This window comes from Girardinichthys multiradiatus, chromosome 9 (genome assembly GCF_021462225.1).
Source record: "Girardinichthys multiradiatus isolate DD_20200921_A chromosome 9, DD_fGirMul_XY1, whole genome shotgun sequence".
Taxonomy (NCBI): domain Eukaryota; kingdom Metazoa; phylum Chordata; class Actinopteri; order Cyprinodontiformes; family Goodeidae; genus Girardinichthys; species Girardinichthys multiradiatus.
Window position 1 is genome coordinate 22,045,709 of NC_061802.1, and position 15,140 is coordinate 22,060,848.

Sequence of the window (15,140 nt, forward strand, 5' to 3'; positions counted from 1 at the left end):
AAAAGGCAGTTTTTGAATGATGATTTAATTTGTGAATGTAAATAGTTATGTGAACCCACCTGGCCTTCGAAAATGCAATTGCTGCTTTTGTTACGTAATGAATTAAATAATTAGGTTTTTTTTTGGTTCAGTTTCTCTAGCCTCACTCAGACCTTATTAATGCCAAACATGCTGAACCAAGAGTTCACTTAATAGAACCTGACTGACAAAATGAAGTAGGCTAAAAGATAAACCCCCCCCCCAAAAAAACATCGTTCACAAACAGATGAGATCAACATCTATCAGTCTGGAAATGGTTACAAAGCCATTTCTAAGGCTCTCTTATAGATAATGGCTCCTCCCACAATAAGAGCATTTATCCAGATATGGAGGAAGGAGGTTGACCATATTACTCCAAGACAACATCAAAAGAACATCAATGATGGCAATGTAAATCCTCAAAATTCAACAATAAGAAAAAGACTTAGCAAAACGGCGAGCAAGGGAGAGTTACAAAGCCAAAACCACGGATGACCAAAAAGAACAAAATGTCTCATTTTACGTTTGTCAAAAGCATCTTGATAATGCCCAAGACTTTGGGGAGGTTTTCTGTGCGCTGACGAGACAAAAGTAGAACTTTTGGGTAGTTATGGGTCCTGTTACACCTGGCATGAAACAGCATTTCACAAAAACTAAATTATGCTGACAGTCAAGCATGGTGTTGGAACTGTAATGGTATTGGGCTCTGTTGCTTCTTCAGAACTTGGACTTGTAATTGATGGAACCATGAGTTCTTCTCTCCACAGGACAATCCTGAAGGGGAACCCTCTGCCATCAGGTTGTGACCTTAAACTGCATGTCATTGCATGGTGCTCCCCCTATGCCTACAAGGTCCATCATCCATCCCCTCGAGACCTCATCATGGATGTTTGGTCCCCAAACAAAAAATGTCTGATACATTTCCAAACAGGAAAGTTTGCATACCACTTTCTTACCTGAAATCACCTAAAATCACCCCAAAAGTCACATTTCCTAAAACAAAAGTCGAAAAAGGCCGCAACAGTTTCTTGTTTCTTTGTGATCATTGGACAATACTAAAGTGGCAACTGGACAGCGACTGGGAACACAAACAGGAAGTGACCCATGTTTTCACACACAGTCTGGCTTCTGTAAACGTCTGTGCAGTTTATTTGCTTGATACTCAGGTCTGTAGCTGTCAGTGTGGTTGTGTGGGAACACTGGAGGGTAATTTGTTTTAGAAAGTTTATAAGCAGGCAGATTCTGCAGACAAAGGAGGAAGTTAAGACTTGGGCCAGAAAAGGTTGTTGAGCTAAGCTCACTAGAGAGAAAAACAAAGACGATTCAGAACGGCTACTAGAAAGAATGGGAACAGGAAAACTGTTTTGCAGGCTGAGATCTCCAGATCTTATCTAGCTTTGATCAAGAAGACAATCACAGCGAGAGAGATGAAGGTCGCAGTTCAAAAGTCTTTTTTTTTTTGTGCTAATTATCCATCTCAACAAGAAAAATGTGCAGCAAACAATCTTGATAAAGTTAAGCCATCTAAACTAAAGGGAACACTCAAATAACACATCCTAGATCTAAATGAAAGAAATATTCTCATTGAATACTTTGTTCTGTGCAAAGTTGAATGTGCTGACAATAAAATCACATAAAAATTATCAATGGAAATCAAATTTATTAACCAATGGAGGCCTGGATTTGGAGTCACACACAAACTTAAAGTGGAAAAACACACTACAGGCTGATCCAACTTTGATATAATGTCCTTAAAACAAGTCAAAATGAGGCTCAGTATTGTGTGTGGCCTCCACCTCCCTACAACGCCTGGGCATGCTCCTAATGAGACGGCGGATGGTCTCCCGAGGGATCTCCTCCCAGACCTGGTCTAAAGCATCCACCAACTCCTGGACAGTCTGTGGTGCAACGTGACGTTGGTGGATGGAGCGAGACATGATGTCCCAGATGTGCTCAATCGGATTCAGGTCTGGGGAACAGGCGGGCCAGTCCATAGCTTCAATGTCTTCATCTTGCAGGAACTGCTGACACACTCCAGCCACATGAGGTCTAGCATTGTCCTGCATTAGGAGGAACCCAGGGCCAACCACACCAGCATATGGTCTCACAAGGGGTCTGAGGATCTCATCTCGGTATCTAATGGCAGTCAGGCTACCTCTGGTGAGCACATGGAGGTCTGTGTGGCCCTCCAAAGAAATGCCACCCCACACCATTACTGACCCACTGCCAAACCAGTCATGTTGAAGGATGTTGCAGGCAGCAGATCGCTCTCCACGGTGTCTCCAGACTCTGTCACGTCTGCACTACCTGAGCCACTTGTGTGAGTTGTAGAGTCTGTCTCATGCTACCATGAGTGTGAAAGCACCACCAACATTCAAAAGTGACCAAAACATAAGCCAGAAAGCATAGGTACTGAGAAGTCGTCTTTGGTTCCCACCTGCAGAACCACTCTTTTATTGAGTGTGTCTTCCTAATTGCCTAAGATTTCCCCCTGTTGTCTATTCCATTTGCATAACAGCATGTGAAACTGATTGTCAATCAGTGTTGCTTCCTAAGTGGACAGTTTGATTTCACAGAAGTTTGATTTACTTGGAGTTATATTGTGTTGTTTAAGTGTTCCCTTTATTTTTTTGGGCGGTGTATATATTGTTTGTTGATCTAAGGTATTTTAGCTTTAAGCCAAGTCAGATACACGTTCAAATAAAACGTGTTTTAAAATATAGACATAAGTCCAGTTTCCTAAAGATTTTAGAAAGACTACCACAGAGCCTGATTTCAAGTCTTGTTTTATTTGTTCATTTTTAGTGGTAGCATTGAGAAAGTATTTTCACAGCTAAGTGCTCCTTTATGGAGATGACAGGATCCTTCTAACAGTTGGCTGCTGCAGCCATCACTTTATGGTTCAAAGTTGTTTTTGATTTGAAGTAAACTAAATCTATGTTGTTTTTTAGAAATCACACCCAAATCTATGACTTTGTTGATAGTTCTACCCTAGAGGGAGACCTTAGTGACAATCATATGCCCCTTTTCAACTCGTACCAACTCAGAGTGGTTCACTACCGGTCGACTTGCTTTTTCTGCTTTAACGGGTATGTGGAACTTTACTATTTTTAGTAACTCCTTGCTTGCATTTGTAAGCACTCTGAGTCACGCTGAAAATACAACATCAGAAGACTGTCGATCACAGATTGGGTAGGGGAGAGTGCATCACTACTCATAGCCCATATTAATAACTAATATCTTCATCTGTTAAAACGGTCAGTCAGTCATTTTCTTTACCGCTTCTTCCATAGTGGGTCGCGGGGAAGCTGGTGCCTATCTCCAGCAGTCTATGGGCGGGAGGTTCTTCAAAGTAGCCACCTTTTGCTTTGATTACTGCTCCGGACACTCTTGGCATTCTGTTGATGAGCTTCAAGAGGTAGTCCCCTGAAATGGTTTTCCAACAGTCTTGAAGGAGTTCCCAGAAATGCTTAGCACTTGTTGGCCCTTTTGCCTTCACTCTGCGGTCCAGCTCACCTCAAACCATCTCGATTGGGTTCAGGTCCGGTGACTGTGGAGGCCAGGTCATCTGGCGCAGCACCCCATAACTCTCCTTCTTGGTCAAATAGCCCTTACACAGCCTGGAGGTGTGTTTGGGGTCCTTATCCTGTAGAAAAATAAATGACGGTTCAACTAAACGCAAACCGGATGGAATAGCATGCAGCTGCAAGATGCTGTGGTAGCCATGCTGGTTCAGTATGCCTTCAATTTTGAATAAATCTCCAAGAGTGTCACCAGCAAAGCACGCCCACACCATCACACCTCCTCCTCCATGCTTCACGGTGGGAACCAGGCATGTAGAGTCCATCACTTCTTTTGTGCCACACAAAGACACGGTGGTTGGAACCAAAGATCTCAAACTTGGACTCATCAGACCAAAGCACAGATTTTCACTGGTCTAATGTCCATTCCTTGTGTTCTTTAGCCCAAACAAGTCTCTTCTTCTTGTTGCCTGTCCTCAGCAGTGGTTTCCTAGCAGCTATTTTACCATGAAGGCCTGATTCACACAGTCTCCTCTTAACAGTTGTTCTAGAGATGTGTCTGCTGCTCGAACTCTGTGTGGCATTGACCTGTTCTCTAATCTGAGCTGCTGTTAACCTGCGATTTCTGAGGCTGGTGACTCGGATGAACTTATCGTCCGCAGCAGAGGTGACTCTTGGTCTTCCTTTCCTGGGGCGGTCCTCATGTGAGCCAATTTCTTTGTAGCCCCTGAATGTTTTTGCGAATGCACTTGGGGACACTTTCAAAGTTTTCCCAATTGTTCGGACTGACTGACCTTCATTTCTTAAAGTAATGACGGCCACTCGTTTTTCTTTACTTAGCTGCTTTTTTCTTGCCATAATACAAATTCTATCAGTCTATTCAGTAGGAATATCAGCTGTGTACTGTATCCACCTCCTGCACAACACAACTGATGGTCCCAATCCCATTTATAAGGCTTGAAATCCCACTTATTAAACCTGACAGGTCACACCTGTGAAGTGAAAACCATTTCAGGTGACTACCTCTTGAAGCTCATCAACAGAATACCAAGAGTGTGCGGAGCAGTAATCAAAGCAAAAGGTGGCTACTTTGAAGAACCTAGAATATAAGACATATTTTCAGTTGTTTCACACTTTTTTGTTCAGTATATAATTTCACATGTGTTAATTCATAGTTTTGATGCCTTCAGTGTGAAGCCACAATATTCATAGTCATGAAAATAAAGACAACTCTTTGAATGAGAAGGTGTGTCCAAACTTTATTACAAACACCGTTGAGAATTAGTCATCTAGAAGGTTGGTTTTATTCAGTAGATCATTATTTAAAACATTATTTTATTAAAATAATGTTTTATCTGATCTTGTGTTGTGAATGGTTGTTCGAAGGTATGCCAATTATTGCCTAAGTTAGTTCCAAGACTAACTTAACTTCATTTCCAAATTTTTCAAGCTAATCCTTGGTCTTGAACATAAACATTGAATGGTAACATTGCATCACTCTTTTGGTCATGGTTTTCAACCATCTTTGATCAACTTGTTTATATTGTACATAGCCCATTAGTCTTCCTTATTCTTTCATTCTTCTTGGTAGTTTAGTTGGATTGTTTTAGCATTGTAAAGAGTTTGTTGATTGAAATATGTTTGACTTTGAGTTGACTTATTTTTAAATAAATTCTTGCATTTTAAGAAATTGTGTGAATTCATTCTGTGTGTGTGCAGAGTTTTTCTGTTCAATATTGCCAGAGCTTGGCTCATCCCTTTCAATTTTGTCCTAATACCACCACTTTATTGGGCTGGTATTCACAGGACAACCCTTAACAGACCAAAATATTATTTAATAAAATATTAAAGTATTAATATTAAAGAATATATTCATAATCACAACAAAAGTAAAATTAGGCTCAATACAGATACAAGCCATGCTTGTATCTGTACACATCAGATTTTAAATTATAAGAAAATGTAAAGACGAGATGAAAAGGCTAAAGGTCTACGACTACTTTTGCAAGGCTTTGTGTTATGTTAGAGATCCGAGACTTGAGAAAATGGTTTCCAAAACTAGTTTTATGGTTCAGCAGACTTTTCCATAATCATGAAACTGTAGCTTGTCCACTGGACCTAAAAACCCACTGGGGATTTACCTGTAGCCCTTATGAGATGCTGCACCACATAAATCTACACCCACACAATCTGTCCATGTCTGATGTAATCTGCTGAAATCAACCCACCTCACCTGAGGTACCCATGCAAGTCTCGATGTAAAAAGAAAGCAAAGAGTGTCCACATTTTTGAAGAAGAGTTTGCAGCATTTCCCATGCAAGAGTGTGTTTTCTAAAACAAATAAGCTCCGTTAACTGGTTTGTCTAAACTGACTGAGTACGATGTTTGTCTCATGGGTTCCCTCTGTGATTAGTGAACCCTTTAATGTGTATTAAGTCTCCTGCACAGTGACTGTAGCTAAAACCTCCAACCTGCTCTTGGAATCTGCAATTAAAGCAAAAACCATGGAAGTAAAATTAATCAAACCTCCCTTTGTGTCAACATTTTATCTCGAACACAAAGATTATTATAGTATTCAACAGCTCTATTTAAATTTTCAGGGCAGTCATAAAGGCCACAGAACCCAGATCGGTACCTGCAATAGAAACATCCACTGACACCTAAACTATACTCACCCCCTTGCAGTCTTTATGTGTCCTTCTGTAATCAAAGTGGCCACTTCACTGGTCTGAGTTAACCTCCAAGCACACATCTGCATCATAAAGATAAGCTATGGAAACACATTGAGAAAAAAATAGCCAAGACTCTCTGCGATTTCTTGCAGCATGCCAGAATCAACACTTTGCATAACTTGCCAATACAAAGCATAATAAATTAACTCTTAAACATCTCAAACAATTTGTTTTAAATTGTCCTCACAAAATCGAAATGAAGAGGGTCAAGGTTAGGTAAAAATGTTGGATTACTGCAACATTTTGCTGCTTTACTAAGCTTCAGTCCCTTTAGTAAATAAAAAAAAAACAAAACAAAAAAACAACATAAGATCTATATATTTTTTAAAAACACTAAATGTTTCTCAATGTCAAAAACACAATTCACTTCAGGACTACATATACACTCCAGAAGCAAAATGGTATTTCAGCCTCATACTGCTCTCTCAAGCAAATGACAGCTTTTTGCACTGAAACATTGTGCCCAAAAAAGGAAGTACTGTGCATATATATTTGTAGAAATTTCATTTTTATTTAAACATATTTCAATAACTGTCAAAGTAAACAGCATCTAATTCTCAAACATCAGAATTATTTGTGGCAGACAATAAAAATGAACTATTTATTTTTCTGAAACCATGACAAAACCAGACAAAAGATCAACCCATTACAAACGAGGACTGTCATCTTCTAGAGTCTAATGTAAGAAATTGTTCATGTAATCTACAAACAAATTGTTAAAACAGTGTGTAAGACCTTATTGTTGCCACTTGATACACAAACTTAAAACCATTTAGGATTAATGAACTCAATATAAATCTATAACTAAGATCTATCATCATTACACAACCTGATGGGAGAGGACTATCTGTCAGGTTGGTTATCATGCTGTAGGTAAATGCAGACCTGACAGGCCTTGCAGAGAAAGTGCACCCAGTGAGTATTACTCTATCTGAAAGAGAAACCAAAGGTCTTTTTTTCTGTCCATCTATTAAGTAAACAATTTGGGCATAATGAGAGTCAAAACTTTTCTTTCTTATTCAGATAACATATAAAAAAATGGAACATATCTGTGCAGATTAGGTGTTGTAAATCAGCAATTTGGTAGAAAATTAATAAACTTTAACTAGTTTACTTGAAGATAGACAGTATTAAAAGGATGAATCACTGTACCACGGGGAATTCATTTTCACAAATGGCAACATGAGTAACTATGATGGCTGCTGAGAACGGGATTTTGCCTTAACTCAATTATTATTGAAACAAGTGGACAACAAATTATAAATATGAATTTTATCAGCTGGTAGTAACAGTGGCCAATAAAATTTAACATGTTATGATGAAAACTGAAACTGTCTTATAAATTATTAAAGATAATTATTTTCAGAAATAATTTATTTAAAAGTGTAAGTTCTGAAATATTCTGAGAAATATTTCCAGGAGAAAATTGAATTGTCTGAGAGCAAGTTAAGTGCTTAAACTGACTAAAGACAGACAAGTTGGGTTATTTTTCCAATCACTACATGTAATTTAGATCATTATGGTCCATTTCACAATAAAAAATAAGCTTGTAACCAGCTACTTCAAATAACATTTAATCCCTGGACAAAAGTAAGAAAAGAAGATGGTTGAAAATCCTAATGGAAGGATACAATATTATTTTATAAATAAATTATCATTTATTGAATAAACCTTGTACATAATGTAGCAGTGAGATATTTTTATAGTAATTCCTGTAATAATAAGTCATCTCTCTAAACTTACAGCTGCTTCCTCCCCAACTGCTGGTGCAGGTTATATTCAGGACAGAGGAAGCCCAGCTGCATGAATGTGACTCTGTCTAATGCAAACTGTCACAGTCGTCCACTAAGAGAACAGGAAGTCTCGCACACTGTGATGGTTGCTGGTTGGTCTCAGTCTGAGCTGTAGGTTGCACCAGAGGGACCTGAGGCCATGCTCTGCTAAATACCACAGTTACATAATCTGCACTTAGCTCAGAAACTCAGACAAACAGACATTTCAAGTGAGTAACTGATATAGATATACATTCCCATGAATACACATGTACACAGTTCAGCAGTGCACAAGAGTCAGTCGTGAGTACAAGAAAGAAACACATTCATGCATTCACTTATGTGAAAATAAATCTATCAAATATAAACACATCAATAACTAGTCTCTTTTTTGTCTCTGTAAAAGAAAGCTATTTATTTGCACATAAAAAACATAAATAAGCCATCATTAAACAAAGAATATAAAGACAAATGTATTTTCTAGCCAAGCAAAAAGTTAGGACATCCTATGCCCTAATAGTTAGTCTTACCACTTCTGGCTGAAATAACTTCAGTGAGATCCTTGTTGTAGTCATCTTCCAGTCTCTGACATCAGTTTGAGGAAGGTTTTCTCCACTCACTTTCAGCTGTGAGATGTTTGTGTCATGTTTTCAAAAGGTTAAGGACCAAAGCGGCAACAGGACTCATGATTGTAAACAAATACTATACAGAAGACAATAATGAACTTACAAAGACAACAGGAAACTAAACATAGGAACCAGGACATGAGCAATGGTGAACAGAGAATCTGGCAGTGATGAAACAGAAATCAAGAACTTAAATACAGCAGAAATGGCGACACATGTACTCAGAATGGTGCACGTTCTTCTCCGCCTTGCAGAGGTCTTGGTGTTTGTCTACATTCTCTTGGTCAATCTTCAGGCTGCCCTTTGTGTTTTTCCAAATTTCAAAAGTTTCACATCTTCCGTGAAATTTAAACATGTTCAGTTTCCTTCCGAGTAAAGGCATGTTTCCTTCATATTAACAGAAGCAACAACCTGCTGTGGGTCATGTGAAGACATTTTAGGGTTTTTGGAGACTTATTTTAGCATTTTGCTGTCTGCTTCCAAGGGGAAGTTACTTAAAAGGCCAGACCTGATAATGTTGGCAGTTGTTCTGTATGTCCTCTACTTCTGTAATATTTTCAGTGCAGTAGAATGGCTGATTTCAGATTCTAAGACCTCTTTGAATCATTTACCAGACTCCTAATCTGCCACAGTCTGTTTTCTGATGGCCTCAGACAGCTCTTTTGATCTCAGCATGATGTTAACTCTCATTTTGGTGGCACACCAAGCTAAATATCTGAGGTTTAAACAGGATTAAACTCCATCATAATGCTGAGTAATGATGTTATCATCATGTGCTCCTGATGTGTTATTTTAGCCATTTTAATTGAGAATAAATGTCTATTTTCTCACCAGAAATTGAATCTTTTAACTACATTTTTCAAAAAAATTTAAAAGGTCTTTTTTGTTTTTTTCAATTTCCATTGTTTGGTTGTATTATTTGAATTTTAAAGTATTGTTAAAATTAGTCCATAAATCCAAATATGTTTTTTCTTTTAAATTTTACCTATGTTTTTAAATACATGTCCTTCTCCACACAATGGATATTATAGCATGATTATTTCTGGGTTTTTTAAATAACATATATAGAGCACCATGCTTTTTAAGGTCTAATAAAGTACATAGTTTAGAAAGCTTGAAATTATTCTACAATAATATAGCATTGAAAAGCTTTGTTAACTACAATAAAGCAAATAAATAAATGAGACTCACATGTTTTTCTTTTGCAGAGCACATATGGAAAAATGTCCAGATAAAAAGCAGTGTGGTGTGTAACCTTTCTGCCACTTTTAGTGTTCCCTTGAATTAAGGCAAATAATCAGAATCCAAGTACATCTCAGAGTGACAACAGGAATGTTGACAGTATATCCATCTAACATTTTGGAATTCTGTGCTGCCTTTTATTAAAAGAATATTTCTCAATATCACAAAAATTGTTGCCTTTTATTCCGACTATGAACAAAGTCTGATTCAAGCCTAGATGCCTCTCTTCTCAGAAATCCTGTAATTTGAAAATGTTTCTTGCTGCATGAGTCAAACGCCTTAGAAATCTGTTAATGAGCTTTTATTGATCTGCTCGTTCCTGCATGTTTTCAATAACTAAGGACTTCAAGAAGAGGGTGAAAACACGGTCCCCAAATACAAAACATGGCAAACTGTGGTGCCATTGAATATTTTTAAACGAGTCATTTCATTTGAATATATAAAGATTTTAACAAGCACAGGATATGTGTGATCAGTGTGTCAACTGGGGAAGTTAGTAATTTTGTATCACAGTCAGCAGAAATAAACAAACTTTTTAATGATTTATTGAGATATAGATGCAGGGAAAAGTGGTCACTGGTAGGAAGAACAGGTGAGTCTAATTAGCTGAATGTGCTGCAGCTGTGCAGAAGCATGAACTGAGTGAGAAAGGCTTAGAAAAAAAAACATAGAAATAACTCCTAAAACGCTACAAACAGAGGTGAGATAATGGAACCAGACAAATATGGGAAAATACAGGAACAAGAGTAAACACTGATCACAGGAATGCACTGAAATGAAAAATAAGTGGCTAACAATCAAATCAAAGACAAACAGATCATTAAACTGAACGGTTACTTTGGAAAAAGTGGACGTCTAATTGAGAAGTACAGTGCCTGCTTGTTGGCAGTGACTGGAGTGAACGGGTCTGCCTTAAAATATCAGAAGATATCAGTGACACATTCTCAGTTATTTTCATTAAACCTTTTACGTATTCATCTGACTCCATAATTATTTATTCCGTCAAATATGGAATAAACAGTGATGTCATAAACATTTGATTAGTTTCAAGTTATATTCATGTAATTTTTCCTCCCCATTTGTAATATTTTGAAGATTACAAATAAATAACGAACAACACACTCTTGTATAAGACACATTCATGGCCTCACCTGGAGTGTCCCCGTTCATAATGTGGGTGAAAATCAGGCCACCTTGTTACACACAGCTGGAGAAGCCTATCTTTGGAAGTACTCACTCAAGATGCACTCTGGCTGCTGCACAAGAAAATCTTTAATGGCTTCTATAAATACTTAAAGGAGTTTTATATTTACCTGTACAGAGGCATATGTGGATTTTTAGAATAAAACCTGACTCTGGTTGGTGCTGTAGCCTTTGCCATAAGACCACCCTCCCTCTGCGTGCTTCATCGATTGATTTGATGAATTAGATAAAGGTGAGGCAGGGAAAGGGCAACACGACCTCTTTACTGAAATATGAAATTTATGAAAATCACATTTGTAGATTGAGCAGCACAAGTGGACCCAGGCTCTCTCATCATAAAAACATTCCTGTAGATGTCTACTTGGAGGGTGAGGTTAACACTGAGGTAAAGAATCTGTATGAAAAAAATTCAAAGCTCTTAAAACAATTGGATTTAACTTCAAATGTTAAGCAGAATTGAATTTGAAAATGTATAGAGCTGTTTACAATGCTGTGAAAAAGTATATGTCCTCTTAGAAAAATCTTCTGCTTTTTCAAAGGGTAGCAAAGCCATTTCTAAGATTTTGGGAATCCAGAGAGCAATGCAGACGGCCATTATACTTAAATGGAGGAAATATGGAGGACCGATAAGCCATCCCAAGAGTGGCGGGCCTTCTAAAATTCCTCACCCAGGAGGTCACACCCGAACTCAGAACATTTTAAGTACTGCAGACTTAGCCTCAGTTAAGGCCAGTGTTCATGCAACAAAATAGACAGGGGGCAAAAATGGTATCCGTAGGAGAGTTTCAAGAAGAAAACCACTTACAAAAATGAAGAAAGGTCCATCTCACATTTGCCAAAATTCATTTCGAAGATCCCCAAAATCTTTGAGAAAATATTCTGTAAACTAAACTTTTGGAAGGGGTTGGCCTGTTATATCCGGTGTAAATCACAGCATCTCACAAAAAGAACATTTTCCCTACAGTCAAACATGGTGATGGTAGTGTGATGGTCTGTGGATGCCTTACTGCTTCAGGACCAGGGACTTGTCATAATTGATGGAACCATGAACTATGCTTTTCACCAGAAAATCCTAAAGGAGAATGCCATGAGTTCATAAGCTCAGGATTAAGCTCAAGCGTACTTGGTTTCTTACTCGATTAAAACCAGATAGAGATGCTGTACTACAACAAGCTGTTTCTGCTTATAAACTCTCCAGTGTGGCTAAATTAAAATAATTTTGCAAAGAGAGGACCAAATTTCCTCCACAGCAATGTTAAAAACTCATTGCCAATTATTACAGACATGTGTCGCCAAGGGTAGATTTAGGAGGCAATTACTTTTCACATAGGGCCAAGGTGGTTTGGTTAGTTTCTTTAATTACCGTAATAAATAATCATTTGAAAAGAGTTTTTTGTATTTACTCAGGTTAAATTTGTCAACCCTATTCTTCAGATGTCATCAAAAAGCCAGTTTCTTGTAATCTTTTACAGTAATCACTCCAGACTTTATTTAGTGTTTTTTTCCTTGGATGTTGACTGCTTTTTAAGTTCAGTCTTTAAACCTGCATGTTGTGCAATATGCACAGAGAATAAAGGGAAAGGGGATGATAAAAGACATGTCATAACATTTGTTAATGATGAATAGATTAGGGTAAAGTGGTCTAACAAACATATACGATATGTTCTAAACTGAAAATTAATGAAAAGGAAGTCAAAGCAAAATATTCTGCAACACTTTTTTTTGTGTATGTTCATTTAAATTTTAATGTATTAGTTTGATTCTGTAAAATACTTCTTCAATATGTCACTGTAGTTTAAAATGCTCAAAACCCTTCACACTGAAACCTGCAAACAGTCTCCGTCTAAAACTGGACTTCCTGGACTATAGAACAGCAGAAGTTCGTAGTAGATTTTATGAGACCATGAGTAGTGTAGAGCTTGTAACTTCCTGTAATGCAGAAGGAGATTGTCCATTAAGGCATCAGGGAACAACTACATATGTTTATATGATTTGTCATAACCACCTATGTTCTTAAAAAGATGGTGGCTTGGCCAGACACTGCAATGTAAGGACCCCTGGGTGCTGATGGAGAACGACAACAACAACAGAGAGGAAACATCTGCGGAGAGGGTCAACAGAACAAAGCAGAATTTCCGCACATGGAGAACAACTTGTGCTTCTCTTCCTTCTCCTTGTCAGTAAATCTAATCACAATGTGAGCTCTTTAAAATGTATTGAAAGCCTTAATAAATATAAAACCTGATAGCAAAACTTCTAGAAGAGCAATGTTTCATTCTGAGGATGACTTTAGTTTAAGAAAAAAAAATCACTGCAGGGTCGAATGTACATTTGACCACGTTTTTTTTATTTTAGTACATTCAGCTTCGAGTATGTTCTTATTCTTTCTAATAAAGAAACCAATAAAACATTAATGTTAAATTTTATAAAAAACACAGGGGACAAAGTGATTACTCTCACTTTTTCTGTTAATTGCAGTAGCTTCAAGTCTGTCAGTTTTATTTAGTTTGGAAGACAATTAAGAAATGCAGCTGTGTTAATCAGCTTATAACATAGAAAGGTTTGACTCCAGCTTTAAAGCAGACACACCTCTATATCCCGAGTGAATCCAGACAGACATCACCAAATGGGTCACCCTTGGGTCAGTCACTACGTCTGCTGAGCTAATGTCAGGCTGACCCACTTTAGCAGCACCGATCATTTGCTGACAGTGATTTGGCCTCACTGTGAGTGCTGAGGGGATAAATATCGTGTCTGAGGTCAAATGTTATTAAATTTATGGAACACAAAACACCTAAAGAATCATCCAGAGCTTAAAACAGGCAAGCAACTCTACTTCAAATGAGTGACCTGGAAGACACAAAATCTCATGGAGGGGTTTTCATACAATGCAATTTATTTGCATAAAATAACAGCATGATTTTATTTTAGATTCATATCTTAAAGAACCAGTTTTGAAGTTCAATTAATGTGATCAACAATGATATGAGTTAAAAGACTGCCCATCCTCTTACAGTACAATCTTCTAATGATATAACCTAAGAGCTGACACACCGTCGATATTACTGAGATAAAATGTCTCGAAAGAAAAAATCCTATACATATACATAGACTAACCAGTCATGAAATTATTGCATGATCAAAACACTCATACTTGAATGGGGCCTTCCTCATCAGGACAGATGTTGCAGAAACTGCTTTGGCAAACAACATGGAGTACCTGACGAGTTCACCTCGCCTCTAAGGTCAGTAAACACCAATCTGATCTAATTGTGTGTGAAAAAAAGCCCAATTCACAGAAACCTGATCAGACAGGTTACATAGATTTAATGATCTGTTTTCCTAGAACTAGACACTCTGGAAGCCCTCCAGTGGTTCAAAACAACAATAAAGAGGTTACCTTTTGAAATCTGGATAGCTTTTTAGCAGTCAGTGCCTTTTTAAACAATTGTACACCAAACCTTCATTAGTAAACACAGTAGCATATTACACACTTGTTTATCAAGTTGCCCTCTGGAATAGCTTGTTTTACATTTACATTATCCAAATATTGCATCTCAAAGTTGCAATGCCTATACTACCAAATATTTCAACATGTCCGAAAAATCTGTGACAGCCTGATTTAACTGGTAATCAAAATGAGAATCAGATGTGTCAGATGTGTAGAAAGGCAATGTGTTGTTTGCTTAAAGTTCCTTCAAGCAGCATGAAATGCTAAGGTTTGAGGAAAAACTTGAAGCTTATTTCAAATGTGATGGAAATAAGGACTTCAGATTGCAAAAAGCCTTCTTAAGATAATTTAAATTGGGGATGTTGACTGTATGATGATAATAAAATGTATGATTTTGCTGGTGGTAATAAAACATGTTGTATGCTCCTGTTGGTAAACGTTAGTCATGATGAATGAAAGCTGGTAGACAGACATCTGCTAAATTTGGTTGAGTTGGAGAGATCAAAAAACAAACTGTCATATTTGCAGGTTAGCAAGCTTAATTAATTATAACAAAACTGAACATGCTTGAAAAC

At 37.6% G+C, this 15,140-nt stretch overlaps 1 long non-coding RNA gene across 1 annotated transcript in view; it reads left to right on the top strand.

Moving 5' to 3' along the window:
- Positions 1-13,325, top strand: part of LOC124873619 — a 48,190-nt gene extending 34,865 nt beyond the window's left edge. Inside the window, exon 3 of the long non-coding RNA XR_007039587.1 lies at positions 13,136-13,325. This is a non-coding gene — a long non-coding RNA (uncharacterized LOC124873619). The remainder of the gene's footprint in view (positions 1-13,135) is intronic.
- The last annotated feature ends 1,815 nt before the right edge of the window (positions 13,326-15,140 follow it).